We start from the raw sequence: 26,562 nt of genomic DNA on the forward strand, positions 1-26,562 counted from the left end.
CCCCGGCCCCGCGGCCGCAGCCGCCCCGCTCCCCGCCGTCCCCCGCCGGGTCCGCGTGGCGGGGGCGGGCGGGGAAGCCGCCTGTTTACCGGGAACTCCGGGCCTGGCTGCGGCGGGGAAGGGGAGGTGTTGGGGCGGCGGCGAACCGCCGGGGAAGAGGAAGGCTATTTTCTGCTCCCGCCGACCGGGAAGCGCGCGGATAGTTGGCTGGAGCGGGGTCTGGGTGGAAGAGGCGGGCGTGTCGCCTTTCTCGCCGATTCTTGGCAAAGGCAGTCCCGAGTGGCGAGGCGGCTTCCTGGGCTCTCGGCGGAGCGCTGCCTGGAAGCGCTCCCAGCGGGGCCGGGTGGGGTGAGGAGAAGGAGGACGCAGTGCCATCCGCTCCCTCAGAAGAGGTGACAGCCCGAGAGAAGGGGAGGTGCTGTCGTGGGGGAGGAGGCGGCGGTGTTGGAGGGCGAGGGGGAACAGTGTCCTGCAAGCGTTGTGCTTCCCTGCGAGAGCCACCTCCCCACACACCTCACCAGAATAAACGAACTCAGCCCGAATCCGCCGCTGCGCTCCCCGCGGAGCCCCTCGAACGTGAAACACGATCCGGCTGAACTTTTCTGTTTACTTTGATTGTGTGGATAAACCTCTCCCTTGGCAGCTGCAACGGGCAAATACGGAGCCGGGCCGCGTGGCGGGCGCACTTCCGAGCCCCGAAAGGCGCCGTGCGGGAGACGCTCGGGCTCCGCCTGTCCCGGGTGCAGCGGTTGCGGGCCCGGGAGCGCGGCCGGTACCGGGGCAGGGCCAGCCCTCCACCACCCCCTCCGGGGCGGACAGGTAGCGCGCTGCCGGGCTCTTCGCGGGCAGCGGCAACAGCGACCCCCAGCGGGCGCTGCGCGGCGCCGGCCCGGCGCTGCCGCCGTCCGCTGCAAGGCGGCGCTGGGGGGCGCGGCCGCCACGCGGGACTCGGCACCCTCGCGCGAGGGACCGTCGGGCGGCCGTTAACGATCGCTCCTCGCCGCCCCTCATGGGAGCTGCTGTTCCCGACGGGCGGGGAGCCGGCAGGGGGCGCTGTGCGGGTGTGCGTCATTCGGCTGTCAGACTGAGGGAAAAAAAGACGATTTCTGTTCCATAGCGCTCCCTGCGCATCCCCGTGTTCCCTAACTACGGCTTCATTGTTTTTACCTACGTTATCTGATTTACCTTTCCTTAACAACAAGGAAAGCCTGAGGGAGCTGGGGCTCTTTAGCTTGGAGGAGACTGAGGGGTGACCTCATTAATGTTTACAAACATGTAAAGGCTGAGTGCCACGAGGATGGAACCAGGCTCTTCTCGGTGACAGCCAATGATAGGACAAGGGGTAATGGGTTCAAAGTGGAACACAAGAGGTTCCACTTCAATTTGAGAAGAAACTTCTTCTCAGTGAGGGTGACAGAGCACTGGAACAGGCTGCCCAGGGAGGTTGTGGAGTCTCCTACTCTGTAGACATTCAAAACCTGCCTGGACACCTTCCTGTGTAACCTCATCTGGGTGTTCCTGCTCTGGCAGGGGGATTGGACTGGATGATCTTTCGAGGTCTCTTCCAATCCCTAACATTCTGTGATTCTGTGATATAAATGGCATGCATGTCTATTGCTACAAAAAAAGCCCATGCTAGCACAATTAGGTTTTTGAAAAAAAAAAAAAAAAAGGAAAAATACACAGAATGATGAAGAAAGACACCCAGGGGCAAGACTGAGCAAGAACGCTTTGTCAGGAGTCCAGAATCCTTCCTCCTCTTTGGCTTCGTGGTTTGTTCCCAGTCACTGTAAGACTCAGTGAGAAAAATAAATGGAACGAGCAGTTCGACAGTGAGAGAGAATGTCCCTTTGCATGACAGATCTTGGTATGGCTATATTTACAAGTTAGTCATGCCAAATATTGACACATTAGAGTCACCTAACGGAAACAGGGAGGGTGGAAAACGAACCAGGTAGTATACAGTCTGGTGTCCTGTTTCTGTGATTACATTTCAAGTAGTCCTTCACCCAAACTATAAATACAGCTGCAGAACCGGTAGAGGTGTTCAGGAAGTCAACTAAACACCTGGATGGATTCCCCCATAGCTTACAGCTACAATTTCCATGTAATTTTTGGTCACCAACCCATAAGGAAGGAGCAGCCTGTGTTTTGAGTTCATACCAGTTCAACTCAGGAACACCAGCCTGCAACTTTCCTAGGAAGTCAGATGTACCCAGATATGTCTGGCACAGAGACCAGTTGTCATGGAGCGTCCTCTGAGTTGTTGAATAATACGGTTTATGTAGCTTTCTTCCTTCTGAAGAGGCAGTGGACATTATCAAAAGCTCTGTGTTAATCCCTCTTATGAAGTAACTCCACCATGGGAATGGGATAACTGTCATGGGCCAAAGACACACCAAGGACAGATTAATGTCATAGACAATTTCATTCCAATGCTCAGCAATATTCCCTTTAAATTAACTAGTATAGACGTGGACTCAAAGTGCAGTGGACATATTAACTGAGATATGAGATAGGTAGATAAATAGCCTGTTGCCTTTTTATACATGCAGAAACTGAGGCGAGGGTCTATTCTGGTTTGTTTACACAAACTTTGAATTGTACAAAGATGTGAAATGGCTCCTATGACTTTGGTGTAGTTAATTGAAATTTACACTGATAGATTCAGGATGATAATTTAATGATCCAACAGGTTACATTTTCTTAAATACATTTTCTTGGGGCTCCATCTGAGTTAACCACTTAGATGCTAACCACCTAAATGCTACCAGCTCCTACTCTGCACATATATTGCCAAAACTTCTGTCCTTGAGACTTCCAACCAACCTTAGCCTGACTCCTGGAGCTTCTAAAGTGAGTATGTGCACTGTCGGCCATGACAGCTCACAGGTCCTTGAACGGCTTCCCTGAGTACTGGAAAGTGCCTGAGTCTTGTCAACACTAAGCATCCAGGATGACGAAGAAAGCATTCTTCTGGGATTTACAAGATGTAAGCTTGCGTCCCTTCAGGCAGAGATGAAAGATGAACACACCTTCCCAGCTAGGACAAAACCTGCTTGCTTTCCTTGAAAGAAGGCAGAGAGGTAGATTTGAAACCCAATGTCATAAAACAACATGAACCTGGGAGAACAGATCATAGAGATAATGCTATCCAGTGAGTATTTTGGCTTGTCCTGGGGGGAGAGATTTCATTGAAAACATTTTTTTGTCTTATTTTTGCAGGACGTTACTGAACACTTCTGCAATCAAAATCTATGTATAGATCAATCTACAAGGTTATTAAAAATGCCCTGTCTTTGAAGTAAAGATCATGATCCTCGGTCTAAGGACCTTGTGAAGTAAGCATACGTGAATGGGAAGATCAAATGCATTATTTGGTGGATAGTTTTAACCAGTGTGCTGTTCCACATTTTCTTGGTGGTTATGAAACAGAAGCACTACATTTGGGATTCAAAACAAATGCCAAGCTGAATTTCTAGCTTTGTTAAATAACACACATTCATCACTGTTTTCACTAATTCCATTTTATTATGCTATGCTAAGACGGTAAAAGAAAGATAACTTGACTTCTTATGGGGTGTACTTGAAAACAAGAAAATGTGTTCTCTTCAGTTCTAAGACTGGTGAAATTTTCATGCTAAGAGCCCTACAGTTTCAAACATGCTCTTGTTTCAGCTGATTACAACAGACATAAGAGTTCCTATCTATATTTAATAAAAGCAAGTGCAACATCTTCTGAAGTGATTACAAAGCAGAGTGATTGTCTAAATCAAGCTCATAACCAATATATGAACTTAGTGTATGCTTAGGAGAAAATTCCAGTGGACAGTCATATGACTAAACTATAAAAATGCTTCTTGTGTTGCTCTTTATTTACCTCAGATCCCCAAATCAATATTTTGAAATATTTTATCACAAAAACTTATAAAAATTTTTAAAAGTCCAGTTGCAATGTTGATTTAAAAACCAGACTTTTCACTCCTCACTAAAGAAATGCAATATTCAATTCTCAAGTTACACAGCAATCCTGCTAGAGGTATATATGATGGAATGAGATGGGCTGGTAATTCTGTTGGGTTAATTCGAGCAGGTATCAGTTGACTGTCATGGCAGCTGGACTTCCCAAATATTGACCACACACACGGAATCTACATGTATGATAGTTACTTTTTAAATATACACAGAAAAATATATACATTGCGTCCAACAGATGATGCTTTCCAAAATCTCTAAGTTATGAAAATGCAGAATATGTTTCTAATATAATGTATTGTACATAAGTATAGAATAATATTTATGCACCTGGCTCAGTCATTTCTGTGAGCCTCCAACTCTCGGAGGCAATGCCCAATGACAGCTGCTGGGGAGAGTAAAGATGAGGCATTAAGAATTCCTGTAGCACTGAAATCAGCCAGAGAACATATATAACTAGAATAAAAACTTCAACAGACGTTAGGGGTATTAAAGCCAATTGAGCATTTTAAGGATTTTCCCCACTTCCTACCTGATGCAGATGCTAACGGGATTAAAATACCATCAATCATCGCTGCAACCAAAAGCGAAGAACTTAGATGCAGTTCCCAAGTGTTTTATCACTATTACAGACAGGGCCAGCTTGATGTTTGGCAGAAAGTTGAAAAAAAAACCCACAACAAAAAACCCAAACCAGATTTCTGGCTAGAACTTTTCCCGACGTGTAAATTCAAGGCTAAAGACAGCCAATACATCAGTTATTGAACCAGTTTAAGAATTGCCTTCAATCAGCTTTACAGTGTTGCACCAATGCAGCACTACTGTGGAAATGCTACTGAACCAGCAGGAAGAAATTAAATCTGATTAGAACAGTCTCAGTTTTTTAAGTTGCCTTTCATGGTATTCAGTGTATTCACTGAAACCTCTAGAGACTGCTCCTTTGAATTAGTCCATATTTTGGTTTTCACAGATACTTTATTTTGCACAGTAAAGATAAATGCCGCAAAGAAGCAAGCCAAACCTCTTTTGACTGTGACTATTGCTTACAGGAGGACACTAACAGAGACCAGATCCCTAAATTTTAAGCTTAAGGGAGGTTGGTTGGTTAATCCAAGTTTAAGAAACTATCTTTCCGGCTGTAAGTAGTTCTATAGCTATTGTGTATCAGTGAGCCTACTATATGTGTGTTCTCTGTTGACTCCTATCTGTCCACTTGGAGTTATTATAGGTACAGCTGGAAAGACTGTCTTTCCACATCAAATTAAGACTACAAGTAAAAGCCCTAGCTGATGTCTCATTAGCTGATAGAGTGCATTACATTTTCTGGCCTGCTCTGATCTCTGTGCCAAGGAAAGAGGATGGCTTCAACATACATAAGAACTCAGTAGTTTTAGAGTCAGAGTAGTGTCCTCTTTCATTCCTAACCATGACTCTTAGCTTAAGGAGACAAGTGGATCACATGTGTTTTTTAGAGCCATTGCTGATAAATGATAACATGTTTTGATAGTATAGACTAAATTTGAGAATGTTATCTCACAGCGTGTTTGCACCACATAAAAAATTTATGCTGAAAACCAAATGCCATCTTAGGCAAGACAAGGATATCCCATATGACTCGCTATCAGCATCTGAATGCTGAGCACAAGCATTGAGAACTTTAAAAAGCAGAGGTACTTTTTTCCTTCCGTGAGTCATCAGTAGGCAGCCATGCTGCCTGTTCCGTGGTCGGGTCCTGTGATGATCTGTTTGACAACTGGATGACTTTTTATAGATCAGATGCAGAGTGGGCCTATCAGCAAGATCAGGGTTTACAGAAAGCTTGTAGGCAAGTATACTCTTAGGAGATAGTGTGCCTACAAAAACAGCTAAGGGATGGGGGGAGGGGGACTAATCACATTCTAAGAAACTCCCTTTCAGGCCATAAGCAGTACTATACCTCCTGTGCAGCTGTAAGCCTACTGTATATGTGCTCACTGTTGACCAGTGGTTCTCTCCTTCCGAAAACCAGCCTTGCAATCCCAGCTGTATCCAGACAACCTTGTGACCAACTTCATAATGAAATAAGATGTTTTTCAGGGTAAATGCAGAAAGTTACTCATCATCAGGAGAAGACTAATAAGAGCAGTCTATAGATTTAGGGTTTTAACTCTTAGCCTTTCTTGATTCTACACTTGAAGTAATATAAAAAAATCAGCCGCTAGTCCAGGGTTGTGAATGTTGTCTCTCCTTCTACGGACGTTTGCTGTCCTTTAGAGGAGAGAAAACATTCTGAGTCAGATAAACTGTTGGAAGTCCAGGATCTGGCATACACGGGTTACTTCTGGAGGAGTAAACAGAATGTGCTCAAGACCATTGATAAAGTCTGTGGCACTAAAGCCAGCTGGCACAGGATGGACCACATCCGTTCTGTCCGTCCTTCTCACTGCCTGTGAGAAGACAGCCTTACGCAAACTACTCATTAGGAATGCTGCCTGGAGTGCCTCACTTCCCAACAGTACCCAGGAGAGTTGTCACAGACTAACCACCTGCCAGGGACTGCTCTAACAATATAACAGTATCAATGGCTGAGTTCCAGTGCTAGGAACCCTCCCTGGCAGCATTCAGCTTTATCTTCTGGTACAGGCACAACCTGTGGGTCCCACCCATGTTTCAAGGGATAGAGGCAGCTGCAAACCAGCCATCCCTTTGGGGTCTCTCAACAGACAGGAACTTTTTTGCATCACAGCCCAAACTGGAATAAAATAAGCACTGGAATGTGGGAACTGAAACAGCTTCAAAAAGCACCTTCAAAACTCGAAATCAGTTAAAAAAATTGTTTCATGTCTTTAGACAGGCAGCTGTACACAGCCTCCACTGGAGGCAGCAAAGAATCAATGGAAATTGGGCAGAATCACAGTGATACCAACTTAGTTACAGAACAAAATAAAAATATATTTTTTAGATCTTGTATGGCAATGGACCAAAATTGTCAATATCTTTAGGTTTAGCTCAAAGGAAAAGAAAAGGTTAAAAAATAATTTTATATGACCTTTACAAGCTGGTCTTTCTCCTGAGACAGAAAATGACTTTACGTCATATATATATATATATATATTAGCTATAACATACTTACTGAATGTTTTGATGCTGTGATTGCACTCTTCAGCCTCTTTCCTGACCTTTTTTTTCTCCCCAAAATTACTGATCCATTTTTAAATGGAAAAAATTTCACACATAACAGAATAATACCCTTTTGAGACCAGTGAAAACATTCTATTCATTTGAGGCGTTGTTTATTAGTAGTATTTTCATGTTTTCCCTTTTTTTTTTTTTTTTCTTATTTTAAGCTAAAATGTCAGGTTTGTCCAACTTTCTCTCACAGAACCTTGATGCCAAGTGGTTCTGAAACTGAGAATTGACTTGGATCTGACATTCATTACAAAGTGGGACCAATGAATTTTTATGGGTTATTTTATTGTTGGTGTTGAAGTGTCATATTAAGAAATCATGTTGTAAAAGCCTTTTCTACAGTTTTCACTCTAACAGCTAATTGAAAAAAAAAACCCAAACAGCTGTGAGAAGACCTTATGTTGCTGAATTAGTACCTATTTTTTTATCATAACAGATAAAAATCTAACTGACGATTCACTATTTATGTTATTCTTTTAGATTTTACATTGAGCTTAGCCTGGATAACAGGAACAGTTCAATTGTTTTCACCTTTTCCAGTTGGCATAGTAATCTGGGGAAACCTTCATGCATTTTTATAACGATTCAGTGACAGATACCACAAGGGAAAGATTTCTGTCCTAAAATGTTAATTTCTCATTAAAATATTCAACTGAGAAGTTATTTCTCTTGTATGCAAATATGGGAACATGTTGTTCTGATATACTAAAGAATTTGTTTCTATAACTGAAGGAATGCAGATGGAGTTATATCATGGCCATCAAGTCCTGCACATAGATATGGCTTTTTACACCCATCTTCTTACTTATTTTGGAGTGTGAGTTTAGTGAAAATATCACTTTGATAGTTTCAGTTAAGTCAGAAATTGCAGTCAGATTTTTCTGTTAGAGCCTGTCATAGAGTGAGAACTTTCCCTGGTCAGTGTTGCCCAATGCAGCTGTGACCTCTTCAGTTATTCCATTTAAAAACACAGGATTCAGAGTAAAAAAAAACCCACCTTGTTTCAGACAGAGCTATTTGTCTCCTTTTCTTTGTCCATTCCTTACTTGTTAGAGGAGCAAGAGGACAATACGGAAAGGAACAAGGGTTTGGCTGTAGTAGTAGTGATTAGGATCTAGATGAAATCTGGAGCTTCCATTCTTGGTAAAAGTCCAACATTTCAAAATATTTTGCCCTTGATTTGAGACAAATCAAATAGAACAAATAAAAAACCATCAAAACCATTGACAGTAGAAAATAAATATTAGAAGAATTTCAGGAAATCACAGAATATTCTATGATTTTTCCAAAATTAAATGGTGCACCCAGCTAATTCAGAAGTGGGAGCACTCTTGGGAGTTCTCCAGAATTAGTACTAGCAGAGGGAACATGTGAAACAGGATGTCTAACAAATCGAGTCTTGAATGTCCTTCCAGGGTCTTTAATGCTTTGATCTACCTCTACTATGTTCTTGGCTCTGTGATGTCCCCTAACTCCTGACTGTGCCAAGAAACTTGATCTTGAGGTTGGCTCTTCAGTCTGTTAAATCCCCAGTTGCCTGACTGAAGCAATCTCTTTGGTGCAACCTACTAGGGAGCTATGTTTGTGATTTGATAGAAAGTAAAATATTTCTGCAGAACTTTGTTTTTAACAAAGGAGTGCTCCTCTAATGAAATATTGCCATGTTTGAAAACATCTTATTAGCTCTTGTCATGTATTAGGAAGTTCTCAGTCTGAGAAACTGAGTGAAAGAATAGAAATTAATGGAGCATGATCTATTCAGGGTTTTTTCTTAGGAGCACTATGCTAAATATTGTGTAAGCAAGCAGTTATGTACTGAACACTGAGGTATAAATGTCAGAAAAAAATTCTGTTTATGAAGTTCATGGCAAAAATAAGTATTTTCATCTCATTAGCTTATATTCAAAGTGAGATGTCCCTGACAGCAAAACAGTTATCTGTTAGCAATGTATCCCAGGAGAATGGCAAATGGATCTGGCAGTTTTCTCTAGCATACTTTGGAAGAGAAATGTTATTCCAATATTGGTCATATATGTGTACAGGATAAAAGGATGCTCTGATTAGTTGCTCCAGATAATGTGGAAAACAGGTATATTTTTGTTGCAATGAAAGGGAAATGTCATGGTTCTTTCTTACCCAAAGGAATACATACAGAAGTTCAAACTCAGGTGTTATTTAACTCTGTAGAACCACATTAACCTTGCTTCTGGTTCTCTAAGTTGATGAAGTATCCATACACCTTATGTCTCTACAAAATGCTTTAATGAAGTCAGCTCCAATTAACTATTGAGACATCCGTGGATAAAGCGTAATTTAATGAAAGATAACAGAGATAAGTTGTTGTGTTTACTTGTTCATTTTAACAGATTTTCCTGTTATTCAGGGCAAGAACACCTGACTGCCAGTCTTTTTCCAGTTGATACTGGAATTTTTCTTTTGACACTTTCTACATCCCTTAACTTATTTGTGTGTTCTTTTTGGTGGTCCTTCTACTTTTTTTCTCCAAGATCCTTTTGTAAAAGGAAACATCAAAAGAGTTAATAGCATGCCAGTAACAGTCTCACCAGTGCTCTATCTGGATTTACAGTTGCATATCTCTTGTTAGTAAATGCAAGTGCCAATTCATTCTGTCATTTTGCTACAGGATGGTGTTGAGCTATAATATTAGTAGCACCTCTCTGACTCCTTAACAATATGTTATCTGTGTGGTTACTTTTGTCAACAAAAAATCTATTGTTTAAAAAAATAATCCATCCCATCTTGTTTGACAAAATCTATTTTTGTAAAATCTATGTTGACTGAGATTAGCTGGAATCCTATATTTTAATTTTTTATTTATTGATTTTAAAATCTTTTTATATTAGTTTACCTCTGACTGGAATCAGACTAATCATTTATCATCCCTTCACTCCATTTCCTCATCCTGAATGGTGACCAAAAAAAAAAAAAAAATCAGTGTTTTCAGTCTTCTACAGTTTCATTGTCACTGTAATAAATAAATAAAATTAAAATCAGGAGAGCGGATATTTCCTCAGCAGACAATTAAGTGTTACTGGAAACACCTTATGTGCCTGTAAGATGCTTATCAGCTTTTGATGTTGTCCAATATCTTTCTGAGTTACTAGTGAATTAAGAATCTTTCCTTTATTCCTATGTGATCCATGTATCTTATCTGGCTTCCATCTAAAGACAGAACAAAAGTATTAATTGAATAAATGTTCCTTTTCTGCACTATTAATAATTTAACAATTCATGTCTAGTTAAAAGGCCCGTTTCATTGCTATGATTCATTTCTTTTTTAGTGCATTAGAATTCCTGAGTCTTAGGTGTGCGCAAATGGATTTTTTTCCATTGTTGTTGGCTTTCCTACAATTTGGGTGGTTTTAGCTACCTATCATTGTGTTTCAATATTATTAAGATAAGCTTTGTAAATGAAAGAAATCCATTCTGCTTTTTTGGAGGAGTTGGCATCAGGGAAATCATGTTGACACTGTCAATGAACTGTCTCAAAATCTTCCTACATAACTATAGCATCCTCTGAATAAGTTCCGAAAGTCCTTACATAGGTAAATAATTGCCCAGAATAGAGAAAATGCAGATTGGAGTAAGGGGCAAATTATCACAGTGCAAGAAGATTATCAGTAGAGCCTTTCAGGGACTTGTGCTAAGACTGATAATTTCCAGCATATTAGTAAATGAGGCATTCCCTGGAAAAAATGATAGCGTTTATTGATATTAAATTGTTCATGAAAGACCAAATGTGCTCTGTAATGGCAGATGAAACTCAGTATAGGTACATTTAATGTTAAGCAAAATATATGGTGAAAATAATTTAAATTTTACGCAGAAAGTAGATTGATCTCTGAGCTGATGACTATTCTTTTGGAATGATGTACTGGAATTAAAATAGGCTGTCTCCAGACCAAACCATTTGCTTAGTAGTAGCCCAGCATCCCATCACGTGCAATATAACCTATTTTGAGTTGCTGAAAACCAACTTTATATCTTATATAATTTGATGATCATAGCTGCTTCAGAAATAAACATCTGTTTGATGGCTCCAGACCTCCAACTATTCCTGAAGATCTTGCAATATCTGTATTTAAAAAAAATAATAATAAAAATAAAATCAGCAGTTTCTGTTGAGAAACCTGACTTGGAAGCAAAATTAACTCTACTGTAAGCTAAAGACCTCTGACAGTTATGATGTATGACCCTCATTATAATCCTGTAGTTGACTATGCTTTGCTCTGTGTCCTGGTTCCAGTTGGGACAGAGTTAACTTTCTTCCTAGTAGCTGATATGGTGCTTTGGTTTGGATTTAGAATGAGAAAAATGTTAATAAAATACTGATATTTCAGTTGTTGCTAAGTAGTCAGGGACTTTTCAGCTTCTCACACCATGCCGGGTGCACAAAAAGCTGGGAGGGGGCACATCCAGGACAGCTGACCCAAACTAGCCAAAGGGGTATTCCATACCATGTGACATCATACTTAGTATGTCTTTTGGGAGAAGGTTGACAGGGGAACCACTGCTAAGGAACCGGTTGGTTATCAGTTGAGAGGTGGTGAGTGTTTGCATTGTACATCTCTTGTTTTATGTATTCTGTTATTATTTGCCTTTCTGCCCTATTAAACTGCCTTTATCTTAACCCATGAAGTTTTTCTCCTGATTCTCTCCACCATTGTCACTGTGAGGGGAGGGGTGAGCAAATGGCTGTGTGTGGTGTTTAGCTGCCTGCTGGGTTAAACCACAACAGTGTGTTACCCTTATAAACCACCTATCAATGCTTGCTAGAAAACAAAATAAAAATCATATGCCTGCTGCTTCCTGGTTTATCCTAGCCATGCAAACTTTCTGAGTTCAAGTTTGAAACTAATTAATCTATTCTTCCTGTTCTGAATATTTTCACTTTACCAGCAATGCAGTGATGACTCACAAGAACTAATTTTGTTAGCTTCCTCAAAGAGAGTTCATGTGCCTTTTTTTGAATCTAGCAAACTGACTGTTTGTGTTCCATAATAAAATGATACACACATTCTTGCAATAATCCCAGGAGGTTAATTCTTGCCCTGGTGAGCTAAGGTACAGGCTGGAAGCAGTAGGAGAGCTTGCATACAATTTCTTCAAGTATATGTGGATTTTAAAAGAATGGGGCTGCCATTTTATGTGTCCTGATTCTTCTATAATAACTGAAAAAAAATATTGTTTACTTGATAAATTAAGGCTTCATTGTTGTTGTTCCCTGGGTAGAACTGCTAATTTGTTTTGTGTTGAAACAGTGATCAAGAGTTGTCCAGGTGAGTGATACCAGCTGTCATCCTGTGATGGCTGTAGGAAAAGCCAGTCCTCCTGGATGAAGAATGTGTGCAGCAAGGCTGTTGCCCATAGGAAACAGATTCAAAGTTCCTTAGAAAGACACAAGGAGCTAGCAGCATACCACCAGCAATAGTTGCGGCAGATGTACCTATAACCACACTTATAAAGGCAGCAGCAGCAGCTGCCATACAAGCTTCAAGAAGAACCTGTGAGCAATTGCAAGAACTTATGAAACAGTAAGAGCTGCAGCTACAGGAGCAACACTGAAAGCAAGAGGCTCCAGAACTAAGGAAATGTATTAAAAGCTGTTGCTTTGATCAATAGACCCTCATAAAAAGAAAATCAACATATAAGACCAAGTACAATGATGTTGAAACTCACAGGCAATGAATGGCTCCCAATAAAATCAGCCTGAGGGGAACTTAGAAGTGTTTGAGTTTTCAAGTGGCTTACCGAGACCCAGACATCCTTGGGTTGTCAAACCATCCAATTTGTGGAAGGCAGCTTAGGAAATGCCAGACCTGCTAAAGGAATTCTTGCAGGAATGGAAGATCACAAGTCAAAATGCAGTCTAATATTCACTAAAACTAGTTACTTGTTATGAACAAGATAAGAAAAGCATTATCAGAAGCTATTAGAGCATCCATGAACCACTACTGTATTTTTGCTTCATTAAGAGAGAACAAGTTGTTGATCTTCATGGGATTCAGTGGCATGTTGTGAAGGATGACTACAATATACAGGGCCTGGATCAACTATGTTTAGCAAAGCCTTGATGCTTTCAGCTGGCTCCTGATTTTCATGACTGAGGCACAGTAACAGACATGGAGATTCTCTTCCCAGGATAATACGGGAAGATAAGCAGCTGCCTGGAAAGTTTTCAGAGATGTTAGTTTTGTTAATAAGGACACACATTTTTTGGACACTTCTATACAGATGGTTGCATAACTTCTGAATATAGAAAACCTGCAGCATACAGTAAAAGAATAGCACAAAACGGATGTTAGCAACGTGAGAAGAGTTACATAGTGAATAGGATAGCTCAACCACATTGGTTATAAAGTGTGACAGAGTTCTGACTCTGTATTTACTGTGTTACAGTTTACTCTGCCACAATTATCTTTCCTGGATTTTGGGACATTTTGATGTCTTTCTCTCAGTGGAAGCATCAGCAGGCTAACCTGGGGTGTAACTCTTGCATGGGCTGCAACAATGTTACCTGAGAATAATACTGCAAATGTAACTGAGAAATACTCTGAGAAGCTGATTTGCTTTCCTAGGTGCTTCTTTCACATTAGCATACACTCATTCATCTCTCATGGTGGGATTTTTTTGCTAAAATCTTGGAAAGGTGTTCCCCACCCACTCTGGCGGTCAGGGTCATGAGTGCACCAACAGCCACTGCAGTCTTCTCCCTTCTCTGAGGTGTTTGGCTACCTGTGGTGAGGGCTGGCTCTGAATGCAGCTGTGTAACCTGGGATCAGGCAGCAGTGAAAGGAGTTGTGAAAAAGCTCTGAGAAACTCTGTTGGAGGCCTCAGCTGGCTCAGGAGCTCAATTTCAGTTTAGGCTCTTGTCCCTGGCCCTTGTCTGAGCTACAGCACTGGTTTGCATGTGTTTGACTCTATACTTCATCCTGGGTTGACTTTCTTGCTTGATCTCAGACCTGCCTTATGATTATGACATTGTCCAGTTATCACTGTCCTATTGGTTGACCCCGGTTACTGTCAGTGGACACATTCTGCTCTTGGGTTCTGTGGGACTGTCTCTCCTTGTCAGGTAAGTCACTGCTCCACCTGCTGTGTTCCTAAATTACCTTCTCCCTCAGAGCAGTTGTTACCTGACACTGGTCACAGCAGCTCACTTGTGCTGCTCCCAGGTAATTTCTTGCAATACTACTCTACCTAGTTTCAATTCAGAATCACCTATCTGTGAAAAGGAAAATCTTTACTGACATATGAAGACAATGCAAAGAACAGGTTTTATTCCCTGTTAATCCTACACCATCCATTGTATAGCTTTGTAACCTATTCATTGAGGGCATTGTGAAAACCTCAAGGAGTGTATGTGGTCCAGCGATGAACTTAATATCCAGCTCTTCACTCCTGATTTGAAACCTGAGCCTAAACACAACCTCAGTTCTTTTTCATTCATAACACAATAATAACACAATAGTCTACTTTTGGTTATCTTCTGGCCTAGTGTTGTTTGTTTTTTTTTTATTTTTTTTGTGTGTGTTTTTTTTTTTTTTTCTTGCTAGCATCTGGCAATAGGCACAAGTTTTGTCACTTCTACTGTGTAGAATCCAAATCTTAAACTTCTTAGCAGAGACCAGTAGCAGGAACGTAATCCACTCTAATTGTTATCAGAATGTAACAGTTAACTGTCCTTGAGTCCTTGCTATTACCCACTATTATTTTAATTATAAGTGTAATTGGGCAACCAATATAACCAACATAAACCAACTTCATCTCACAATTTCTTCCTGGTACTTTTCCTACTCAGTGGACCTTGTAAGAACCACAAACAAACCTAGCTTTTCAAACTGACTATGTTGAACCCCTACATTCACCAGAGACCCATCTTTCCCACACCAAAGAGTACCTGCAGTAGCTAGAGAAACAACTGTAAAGTATTTACCTGTATTACATCCAACACCTGTCTTATTTTGAAATTATGTCTATTATGGTCCTAGGTGGAACCTTTAATAAAACTGTAAACGTAACATTTTCAAGAAATCAATGATCCTGAGAATTCAATGGGTGGGATTTATAAACTTGGAATAACTACACTGAACCCATTCACCTCTGTCAGCTCAAAGTTTACTTTTGCTGGCCTTTGAGACCTCAGGAAAAGTAGTTTTTGCATTGTCTTCTATAAGAACCTCACACCTTTTTCAAAAGTCTAGGCATTAAGTGTGACCAGGCAGATTTCATTTATCCCTAAAACCTTAGGTAAAATAATAGTGCCCATCTGTTTCATAACATTAAAATGTATTATAAAGTGAGATCAAATAGCTGATAATAGAGTATTGGAATAAAGACTCATGGTATTGAAATAAAAGCTGGTGCCAACAGGAGTGGGGGAGTCATGGTTTGTTCTGTGGCAGTTATGACTAATAGATGCAAATAGAGAGCAAAGATTAGGAACAGTGATGCACTTAATGCTAGCAGGATAGATACTGAAGGGCTTGATCTTGCAGACATTTTGCAAACCATGCAGAGCTGAGTGTTTTTGGTTTTGTTTCTGGCTAAAGGTAGGTGTATACTTTGATATCAGGTTCAGGTTAAGGAGAAAAAGGATACACTCATTCCAGACCCTGCCTTCATCCACTTTCTCCATGTCTAGCAAGACCCAGCAATAACCTTAAGAAATCAATCACGACTATTCTTAAACTTAATCTCAAGACAGGAAGAAGGAGGAGGCTGAGGCATGAGAGGAAGGGAGTTAAAAGCACCATCTGAAATATGGCTGTATCCAGAAATTTCTATAAACCCATCCTCTCAATAGCACTATCAACATCAAACTCAAATCTTACTTTGAGGTTTATTATCAGCCTAAAATAACCTAGGAATTAACTGTAACATACTAGACCTTACCAGGTCCAGTTCAGTTTGCTAATCAGCGTACCTTGGCAATATAATGTTGCAAGTTCTTCATTTTGCCATAACACCAACATTTTCCTTTGTCTTAACTCCATTCTAGTGGGCTGGATTAGCCACAGAACTATCTCCTTGGTGATCCTCATTAGAGACTTCTTCCTGTGGATAAGGCTACTGTTAAAAAGTTTAAAAATAAGAAGCAGAATTATGATAACAGGGAATACAGAGTTGGGATAATGACTTTATCTTTCCTGTGAGGGCCATAGGACCAGAATTATACCTGACTTTGGTCTGAGTGAGATGTTAAGGTTAGTTCTTCAAGGGAAGGGATCATAGTTCTAAGGAAAACATAAATTCTGGGGCTAATTTTATGGTATGAAGTAGTACTAAGAAAAGCGGGGAGGAAGTCTTATAAGATGTATTTTGCAGAGGCACAATGAGGATGAATGTTGTTAGAAAAAAATACGTCTGAGTCTTTAGGTATGATGATTGCATTGGAGGATGTATTGAGCTAATGAGGTTTGGGAATAGAAGTGTAAGGTGAGAGAATAAGATTAAGAAATTGAGTTTATTGGTAGACTGAGCAGAGCATACAGGGTCAAGAAGTTACGTTAAGGAGATTATGGTGCCTTAATGCACAGCTGAGGGAAGGACTAGAATTGAGGCTAGAGAAGGGTTAAATGCAGATTCTGCGCAAGAGGTGTTGAAAAGTTTTGAGAATTTGGTGTTTTCTAAGGCCTGCAGAATTAGGATGATCCCACTGCTGGCCTGGGTAAATAGTTCTATTTCTGGTTCGAATGTGCTTCACATAAATATCATATGGGTGCTGTAGTGATTGTAAGGAAGTATAACAGTTCATCAGTGACTGAAAAATGTTAATTACTGCAGCATGTGTAGACTAAAACAAAGACTGGTGTTTGAAGGAAAACTGGTTAAGATTAAAGTAAGACTGATGTCTCAGTTAGGGACTGATACGGAAGAAGCCCAAAATATGTGTTTATATGGGAACTGGAACTATAAGTCTCACAGATCTGGGATCAGAGTTTAGCAATAGAAGCAAATGGGTTTTCAGCATATTTGAGGTAGATTTATGTTATATATCGTACTGAAAGCTATATTTATGCTTGTTTTAGAGATCGGGTGCTGTAAAGTGAGACCTCTAGAGCTAAGCTGACTAGAATATATGTAGTTCAGGATCTTCTGAACTGAGATGAGGGATGGTCTTGGAAAGTCTAATGTCTGATATTGATGTGGGCATTGATTGTTGATAAAAGGAGGTCGTTTATTACAGTTAGGTTTTTTTAAAGACAGGAGATCAGCTGTGAGAGATTTGTTTCTACAAATTCCAGATCTTGTTGTCTGCCATTTTTGCAGCTTCCAAAAATAGTCTTAGCCATTTAACACTTTCTGTTCCTGACTTTGTGAGTCTTATGGGTTACATGCAGCCCAAATCTTTAGTACTTGATCTTCAAACTGCACTGAAATGAAACATAAACCAAACTTTAACAATAGACTTTCTGGCCAGGTCCATATCATTCTGAACCATCCTGCTAATCTCACTGTCTTAGGTCTGCAAATCATACGTAACAAACTGAAAAATTCAGTTCCTGATTTGCAAAGTTAAACTGCCACCCCAAACAGAATTTTTATTTATACTTTACAGTTGCATACTATATTATGCCATGCATGTGACCCACTTCAAACCTCTGGTACTGTGCATTCTAGAGTGCTGGGCTACAGGAACCAGAAAAGAAATCTTGTTCTTCACTTCCTCTTATTCTCAAAGTTAGGCCAAAAGCTTTCTTCAGGCAGAATAGTGATTACCCTAATCTGTACTTGCTGTAGGTAGCATTGTTGGTAAGTCATTCAGGTGCTGGAGAATTCTGATTTTGTATTCTCAGAACCAAACTGTATCTCTACTGATAACTATGGCCAGAACCCTGCAACATCTAGAAGAGTAACCAGGACCAATTTTCTCCTCCAGTGCCAGGTCTTTCACAGTCCTTCATTCTTTTCAAGTGCTATACAATAACTCTATGCTCATTCATCCCTCCAGGTCCTGATCTTAGACCTTAACTTCAAGTGGCATTTCAGATCTGCCTTCAAACTAAGCAGAAACCAATTTCCCTGCCACTTATATGCTCCTGTAATAGCTCTCCAGGCAATGAAGGCTCCAGAAATTACCCTAGATCTTCAGTCTTTCCTGTTTCAGACACTAAATCTATTTCTGTTTCAGCTTTAGCCTTACCAATTGACTGAATTCCCATCCCTAACTCATTAAATGACATTTTTTCATGTTCCCATGTACCTAAGTGCATTCAGAAACCAAATATAAAACTAGATCTTCAGTCCAGCTTTAACTATAACCCAATGTTTAGCTAAATATCTCTAAAAGATAAGGAACAAGCTAGAGTTTTTGTTGGCTTTCTCTGTTGTGCCAGCTCTACAGATCTTGTGATACAAATATATTTACTTTTCATATTCCTCTCTCTGGGACTTCAAACTGTGTGACAGCAAAGCTTTTTAATGTCTAATGAAAGGTTTGTTTTAAATGTGTTTTAGGTTATCTTAATTGGTGCTATCATATCTCTGCTGGTGCCAAACCTGGCAGCAGTACCAGGAATTTGCCAGTACTACTGCAGGGACTGCAGTGCCAGGCTAAGCCTCGTTTCTGTTCTCAGCCACAGGATTTGCATGATATGTGACCTGTGGTAAGTTTGCTTCTGAAATGCATCATGATGTTTCCTCCCACTCAGTGCCTGTTTAAGAAAAAGCCATATGAAGCAAGGGTTATCTTATACATGCACCTTTATTTTATATATATATATAATATGCATATCTTCATTACAAAATAAATACACAAAATTATTTTTCCTAATAATATAAGTTTTAAAATATTCCATTGTCCACAAGAAACGTTGTCAAAGCTTCTCACATGCATTAAATAATAAACTTCACATGCCAAATTCACCATATAAACAAGGCTGCTGGCCACCTTCAGGATAAAAATTCAGTACTCAATTGTCAAACTTAATTTAAATCATGTTGTATTTTCTGTATCAGAGTTTTTATCTTTTCACAGATTCTTCCTTGTATTTTCTATTCACGAGTGAGTTCTTAAGTGACATAACACTCCCAGGAGACTTTGTAATCCAGAATTTATGCTTATTAAAAATACTTACATTCTTTTGCCTGCTCATAAAAAAATTGTTACACAGATCTCTGAATTCATGAAAAAAATCAAGGTATAGGTTTTTTTTTTTTTTTTTCTGTTTTCTTTTTTAAAATTGGAATACAGTAAAAATTGTTACTGGATAAAATGCCAACATTAACTGCTGCCTTTCACTTGACTATGGTAAAGTATATAAAAATATATATTATGTGCTATGATAAAATATCAAGTTTTAAAATATTTATTATAGAATCATAGAATCATTTTGGTTGTAAGAGAAACTCAGGATCATTGAGTCCAACCATAACCTAACCTAACTCTAGCACTAAACCATGTTCCTAAGAACCTTGTCTAAATGACTTTTAAATGCCTCTAGGAATGGTGACTCCACCACTTCCCTGGGCAGCCTGTTCCAATGCCTGACAAACCTCTCTGTGAAGAAATTTTTCCTAATATCCAATCTAAACCTCCCCTGGTGCAACCTGAGACCATTTCCTCTTGTCCTGTTACTTGTTACTCAGGAGAAGAGACCAACACCCTCCATGCTACAACCTCCTTTCAGGTAGTTGTAGACAGTGATAAGGTCTCCCCTCAGCCTCCTTTTCTCCAGGCTAAACAGCCCCAGCTCCTTCAACCACTCCTCATCACACTTGTGCTCCAGGCCCCTCACCAGCTTCGTTGCCCTCCTCTGCACTCTTTCCAGCACCTCAATGTCTTTATTATGATGAAGGGCCCAAAACTGAACACAGTATTCAAGATGGGGCCTCACCAGAACCGAGTACAGTGGCACAGTCACTCCTCTAGTGCTGCTGGCCACACTATTCCTGATACAAGCCAGGATGCTGTTGGCCTTTTTGGCTACCTGGGTACACTGCTGGCTCATATTCTACTGACTGTTGATCAACACCACCAAGTCCTTTTCCACCAGGCAGTTTTCCAGCCACTCTTCCCCGAGCCTGTAGTGCTGCCTGGGGCTGTTGTGACCCAAGTGCAGGACCCAGCACTTGGCCTTGTTAAACCTCCTACAATTGGCCTCAACCCAATAATCCAGCTGGTCCAGATCCCTCTGTATGGCCATCCCACCCTTCAGCAGATCAGCATTCCCACCCAGTTTGGTGTCATCTGCAAACTTACTGAGGGTGTGCTTAATCCCCTCATCCAGATTGTTGATAAAGTGATTAAGCAGAACTGGCCCCAATACTGAGCCCTGGGGAACACCACTACTGATTGGCCACCAACTGGATTTGGGTCCGTCCACCACAAGTCTTTGGGCCCAGTCATCCAGCCAGTTCTTTATCCATCGCCGAGTATACCCATCCATGCCATGAGCTGCCAGCTTCTCCAGGAGAATGCTGTGGGATACGGTGCCAAAGGCTTTACTGAAGTCTAAGTACACAACATCCACAGGTCAGGCTGGTCGAACAGGACCTGCCTTTCATATTTCCTTTATTTCCTACATTGTGTAATCAAACCTATTTTGTATTTATTATCTGCCTGTCCAAAACACCCCATTGGTTTTTGAGTGATTGAGAGCTAGAGCTTTAGATTATGAGATGCTCATTTAAGTTACCAATATATGTTACATTTAAAATGATGAGTTACTGATGGGTTGAACTAACTACTCAAGAAGGTTACCTGTAGACCTTATGAAAAATTACAATGCTTTGTTAATATTTAATAATTTTTCTCCTTTTTTGGTTTACAATTACTTAGTTACAGTGTTTCTCTACCTCCTTTCCGTAAAAATAATACCAAAAACCAGAATGTTAGTAACAGAATCAACTTTACAAGATATTTCCTTCTATGTTCCCTTCTGGAACAGGTCAGGATGAGCCTTCGCTGGCTCTGCCCTGGACATCGCTGGATCTGTTACAGTTGGATTAACATTAAGATAGCAACCAACCTTGTAACCATAGAATTCTTGTATTCAGTAACCAAATTCTATTCTTAAAGTTGACATAGATTTATAGTATATTCTTATAAGGCAGGTAACTGTAACCGAGCCTTATTCTTAAGGTGGACAAATATTTACGATATACTCTTTTAAAGTTGGTACCTTAGAAAATAACTGATAAACATAACATCTTTTAGGTAGGAAGTTTGTGTTAGAATAGGTGTGGAATATGCAAATGGTTGCCAGGGGTTGTAATGGATATGTATGTGACTAACTTGTATAATGAAGTATAGTCTGAATCAGCTGTTCGAAGCCAGCTTTGGGTGCGAACCCCTGGTTTCCCAGCGCTGAAATAAAGCACCGCATATAACTACGTCTGTGGTTATGTGTCCTGATTACTAACAAGAACACAGTTGTAAGAGTGATCTATGTCATATGTAATTTCAGTCCCAGAAATGTCGGAAGCATACTAACGGGTGCTGAAAAAAAGTCATCCCAACACTGATAATCTACCCACAATTTTAGTGTCAATAAACAAATAAAACAAAGTTGCTACAGACATCCATTGATTCTCTACTTAGTAACAATTAGATGTATCATTGCATGCTTTGTTCACAACTGAATAAATTAAGGAAAAACACAAATGATAATTTAATAAATATAACGAGTTAAACTGAGATAACACAAGAAACCTTAGGGTAGATATTTTCCAATTTTTTATTATATGATTGTGAAACCAAATTAAGGTTATTTTTCTGTAGTCCTTTTTGGGTACCTGAAAGTAAATTATTAATTTGTATTAGATCTCCCTGAATTGTTAAGTAAAACCAGGTTTTTATACAACAGGAGGATTTATCTTGGGGAGATCTGGGTGCAGATTTTACATTTACTTTAGACCGCCTAGAGACACAATGGGTGCTTCTTTATGTCTTTTTGCCTCTGAGCATAATGAAGTTCCATTATATTTGGGGTCTCTTTACCTGTGACTTACCTACAAGCAATCTCTGGTCTTGAAAGCATTTAGTTAAATAGACAACCCTCTTAAGCTTAATGAAAATACCCTTTTCTTATGAAAGCCTACTAGAAAATTTCTTTCAGCCTTCAAACACCTGTTAGACGTGACAGTTTTTCTTCAAAAATAAAAGCATACAAATATATATTTTTAATATTTACCCCACACTTAATAAATACCTGTGTTTTTCCAGTTGTATTCAAATGAAATCAACTAATTAACACTATTACAGTCTAAATGTGCAAAGCCCTCTACTAAGAACAGTAACAACTATCATAGTTAGTCCTCACTTGTAAAGTAACTGTATTAGTTCTACCAACTACCCTACCTCTATATAGCCAGCTTCACTCCCCACATTGACTCTAACAACTTCTTTGTATTTAAATTCACAGCTGCCTACAGTTTTACAGTCAGTAGCATGGTGCCAAAATTTTTTCATACAAGCTTTTTCCACATTATTGTATGTCTTTATTTAGGAAAGACAGAATTTAATGACCTGAATGCTAATTTAGCACACAGCCTCCTCTTTCCTACACTTTGTCAATTTTGTACATTCTTAAATAGTTTAGATGAAACACGGAGAACTCTGAGCACAAATCTTTTAGTTCTATTCCATCATATAGCTGAGGTTGGTGCTGAGCTGGCACAAGATGCCCTTTATAAACAGAAGTCTTTTCAAACATGAGCACAATTTTCTGCCAAGCTCAACCAAACTCAGTCTAATCCTTCTCCTCAAGGTTTCTCTATCTGCAATTCGGTTATCTATACTCCCAAAATATTCCAGTCACCTCTGATATTCTGGGTTTTGTGGTAGAAACAACCGGGTTACCCTGTATTGCCAGCTGACTAGTCTCTTGCAAACCCCTTTTCCCCCTCTCATATAGTTAGCTTTCTTTTGGGTTATGCAGAGTGAAAAAGCATCTCTGAAGTTTTAGTTAACTACATTCAGAATGAAACAGGGATTCACTAAACCAGAGCCATCAGAGAAAGTAACAGGAAATCCTGCACTGTAACACATAACTCTCTAATAGTGCTTTTCCTCCCTGTCTGTTGCACTCTAGTTGCACACCACAAGGGTGTCTACTGCATTCTTTGTGAGTTGGTGAAGCTACAAAGTTCTGGGAAACCACTCTTTTGAAAGCAATTTTCATCATAAAAATGACATCGGTCAGTTATTAAGGGCTCAGAGCTGTAGCTAAATAATAGCGATTTTGTAAATATCCTATTCTGTTCTTTCTAATGAGAACCAATTTAACCAAGTTTAACCCTCACGGAGGAAGTTTCTCAAATTATCTTACAAACAATATGTACTTACCTGACTTAGAAAAAATTGTTTAATGAAGCATCTTAAACATATTCTGAAGTAGTCAGACTCGAGTCAATTTTCTCATAAAAAGGGATTTTGACACTGAGTTTGGAGACATTACTGTTTTTGGAAAACTCAGCATGGGCGGAAAAGGGAGAGAGAGTTGTATTACAGTTACATACAAGCAGTATTTGATGTTGTAGTTTCATGAGGACTATTACAATTAATGCCGCTGTCTTACCATGAATGGAAACTATGTGGTGACTTGGTAGACCTACTCTGCTTTGGAATATGACAAGCTGCAAATATAGATGAAAAGAATGTTTGACTTCTTTCCTTGTTGGAAGAAGTTTCACTGTACTGGTTTGAAACAGTCTACTCATAAAAATATCTGAATTTATTTTCACAAATTTACATTGTTATATAATTCCTCGAGCCTTTATTGAATATTAAGTTAATTTTAGCTTATTTTATATAGCACAGGTAGATACATTATTACTGCCATATCTTCTAGAATATACTAGTATTTGCTCAATTTTTTTCATTGATTTTTATTATTAAATGATATATTCAGAGCAATCAATGAAAAACCTCGATCGTCAAAGATAACAATGACTTTGATTATGAAATACATAGAAGTATTTATAAAGAACTTGAAAGGCAGCACTTAAAAAGTCAAAGGACAGCTTTTAAAATTTCTGCCTTGCTTTAACTTTCCAAAGTTTTCCTTCAGACTATGTTTTGGAAACTGAATGCAAGAATGAGGTACTGAGATTCATACCTTTGTGTGCAATATTAGATTAAATTGTGGAAACCAAGGATGTAAGTGTGCAAAAAGATAGAATGGAAGTCTAGGAGCTATCTGATTTTGTCAGGCTGACCCTGGCTGAACACCGGGTATCCACCAAGCTGCACAATCACTCCCCTTCTCAGCAGGACAGAGTGGCGGTAGAGAATATGATGGAAAAAACTCATGGGGAGAGATAAAAACAGTTTAATAAAAGCAAAAGCAAAGGATGTGCATGGAAGCAAAGGAAAACAAAAGATCCTCTACTTCCCATCAGCAGGTGATGTCCAGTGACTTCCTGGGAAGTAGGGCTTCCATACATGTAGCAGTTGCTGTGGAAGACAAATGTTGTAACAATGAATGTGCCCCACCTCCTCCTTTCTATTAGTTTTATTGCTGACCAGATGTCACATGGTATGAAATATCCCTTTGGGCAGTTTGGGTCAGCTGTCCTAGCTGTGTCCCCTCCCAGGATCTTGCTCACCCCCAGCCTACTGCTAAGGGGGGATGCTGGAGAGACAGCCCTGATGCTGTGCAGGCTCTGCTCAGCAGTAGCCAAAACACTGGGGTGTTATCAACACCTTTCCAGTTACCAATGCAAAGCACAGCACCATGAGGGCTGCTATGGGGAAAATTAGCTCCATCTCAGCCAGACCCAATGCACTGATAACGTATGAACCTCATTATAAAAGTCGTGCCTTAAAATCTAGACCTAATCTGTAAAAAGCTTGTTTTTTTATAAATGTGATCTCTGTCTTTAAAACTGAAATTTGTTTATCTTTAAACATATTTGACAGTGTAAATTGAATGAGGTTTTGCTTAAGGATTCTAGTTTAAATCTGAAGAAAGGTTCTTGTGACTTAAATTGTTTTCAATTATATCAGTCATAGTCCTCTACATTTTGAAAGGATGCTGTCTCTAAGGACATCTGTTCTTTTCTACTATCTCTTTTTCCTGCTCAACTTAACAACACTTACACAGCTCATCCTTAGCAGTAACCACAGAGAAGTTTTTCAGAAAATCAGAGGACAAAATAAGCCGAATCACAGTGTAAGAAGTTGCAACCCGTCAGTTTAGCACCACTTGATCGATGATGTATCTTCAAAGCAACCGCATCATGGATGAGACAAAGTTATAAAGTACATCTGAATCATCAGAATGAGTGTTTTCTTTTAACGGGTGGTGTAGAGGCCAAGATATAGTGATCTCAAAAAGAAGACATGCTGAACTTATGTAAGGAGAGGCAAATGATGAAATTTAATGAGAATTAAGGTTCATTAGTTTATATTTCTCAAGATTATTGCTCCAATGCTGTCTTCTGAGTAAAGAACTTCAATACTTTCTCTGGGTTAACACTTTGTTAAGATCACACATATTTGCCACTTATTAATTTGTTACTGTTTCCTTGATATCCTGGGAAAGATCCCTCAACCCTTAATTGACATGATTTGCCTGTAGCCAATTTGATTCATACCAGTCTTTATTTCTTACTAATGTGATGAAGAAAACCTTGTAACAACTGGAGGCAGAAGCATAAATCCTCACAGTAGATCAGAGGAAAGTATCTTTTTCTACATGTGTCCTTTACTAATAATGTGTTGAATGCTCTCATGTATAGCTTCTGTCATAAGGTAGGAACACGCTATGGTTATAGAATTTCTAAAATTTGTGAAACTTGAAGCTTTCTTATGATGCATGATTTGTGGAAGGCTGTAATTCAGTGTTAGGAATACTGAGTGCTCAAATAAATGCTCCACCTGATATACAAAGGAATTATTAGAAAAATTAGAGAGCACATGCTAATGGAAAAGCATAACAGAGTTGTAGATTTAATGGTAAAATTTCTTAACCATGGTCACAAAAGTAGGTATAAATAATAAAAATAGTAGAGAAGTCTGAGAAAGATCAACAAAATGAATTTGCTTTGGAATATCACCAGTTAGGGAAGTACAGGGTAACAGAGAGAGGGTTTTGATTGTTTTTAGAGAAGGCAAGTAATGTCCCATGGAAATAAAGGCCCAGGATGTGTATGTCTCCTTGCACTGGGCAGCCCAGAATTGGGCACAGTACTCCAGATGTTGTCTCACCAGTGCTGAGTAGACGGGAAAGATCACCTCCTTCGATCTGCTGGCAACATTTTCTATTGCAGTCCAGGATTATACTGTCCTTCTTTGCTGCAAGTGTACATTGCTGACATATGGACAACTTGGTGCCATCAGAACCCCAAGGATGTTCTCTGCAAAGCTACTTTCCAACTGGTTGTCCCCCAGGCTGTACTTGTGCCTGGGGTTATTCCTCCACAGGTGCAGGATCCTTCCCTTCATAGGAC

At 39.7% G+C, this 26,562-nt stretch overlaps 1 protein-coding gene across 1 annotated transcript in view; it reads left to right on the forward strand.

Moving 5' to 3' along the window:
- Positions 1-26,562, forward strand: part of ACP1 (acid phosphatase 1) — a 261,957-nt gene that overhangs the window by 35,474 nt on the left and 199,921 nt on the right. The gene's annotated exons all lie outside the window — the stretch shown is intronic.

The sequence above is a fragment of the Patagioenas fasciata genome, chromosome 3 (assembly GCF_037038585.1).
Source record: "Patagioenas fasciata isolate bPatFas1 chromosome 3, bPatFas1.hap1, whole genome shotgun sequence".
Taxonomy (NCBI): Eukaryota; Metazoa; Chordata; class Aves; order Columbiformes; family Columbidae; genus Patagioenas; species Patagioenas fasciata.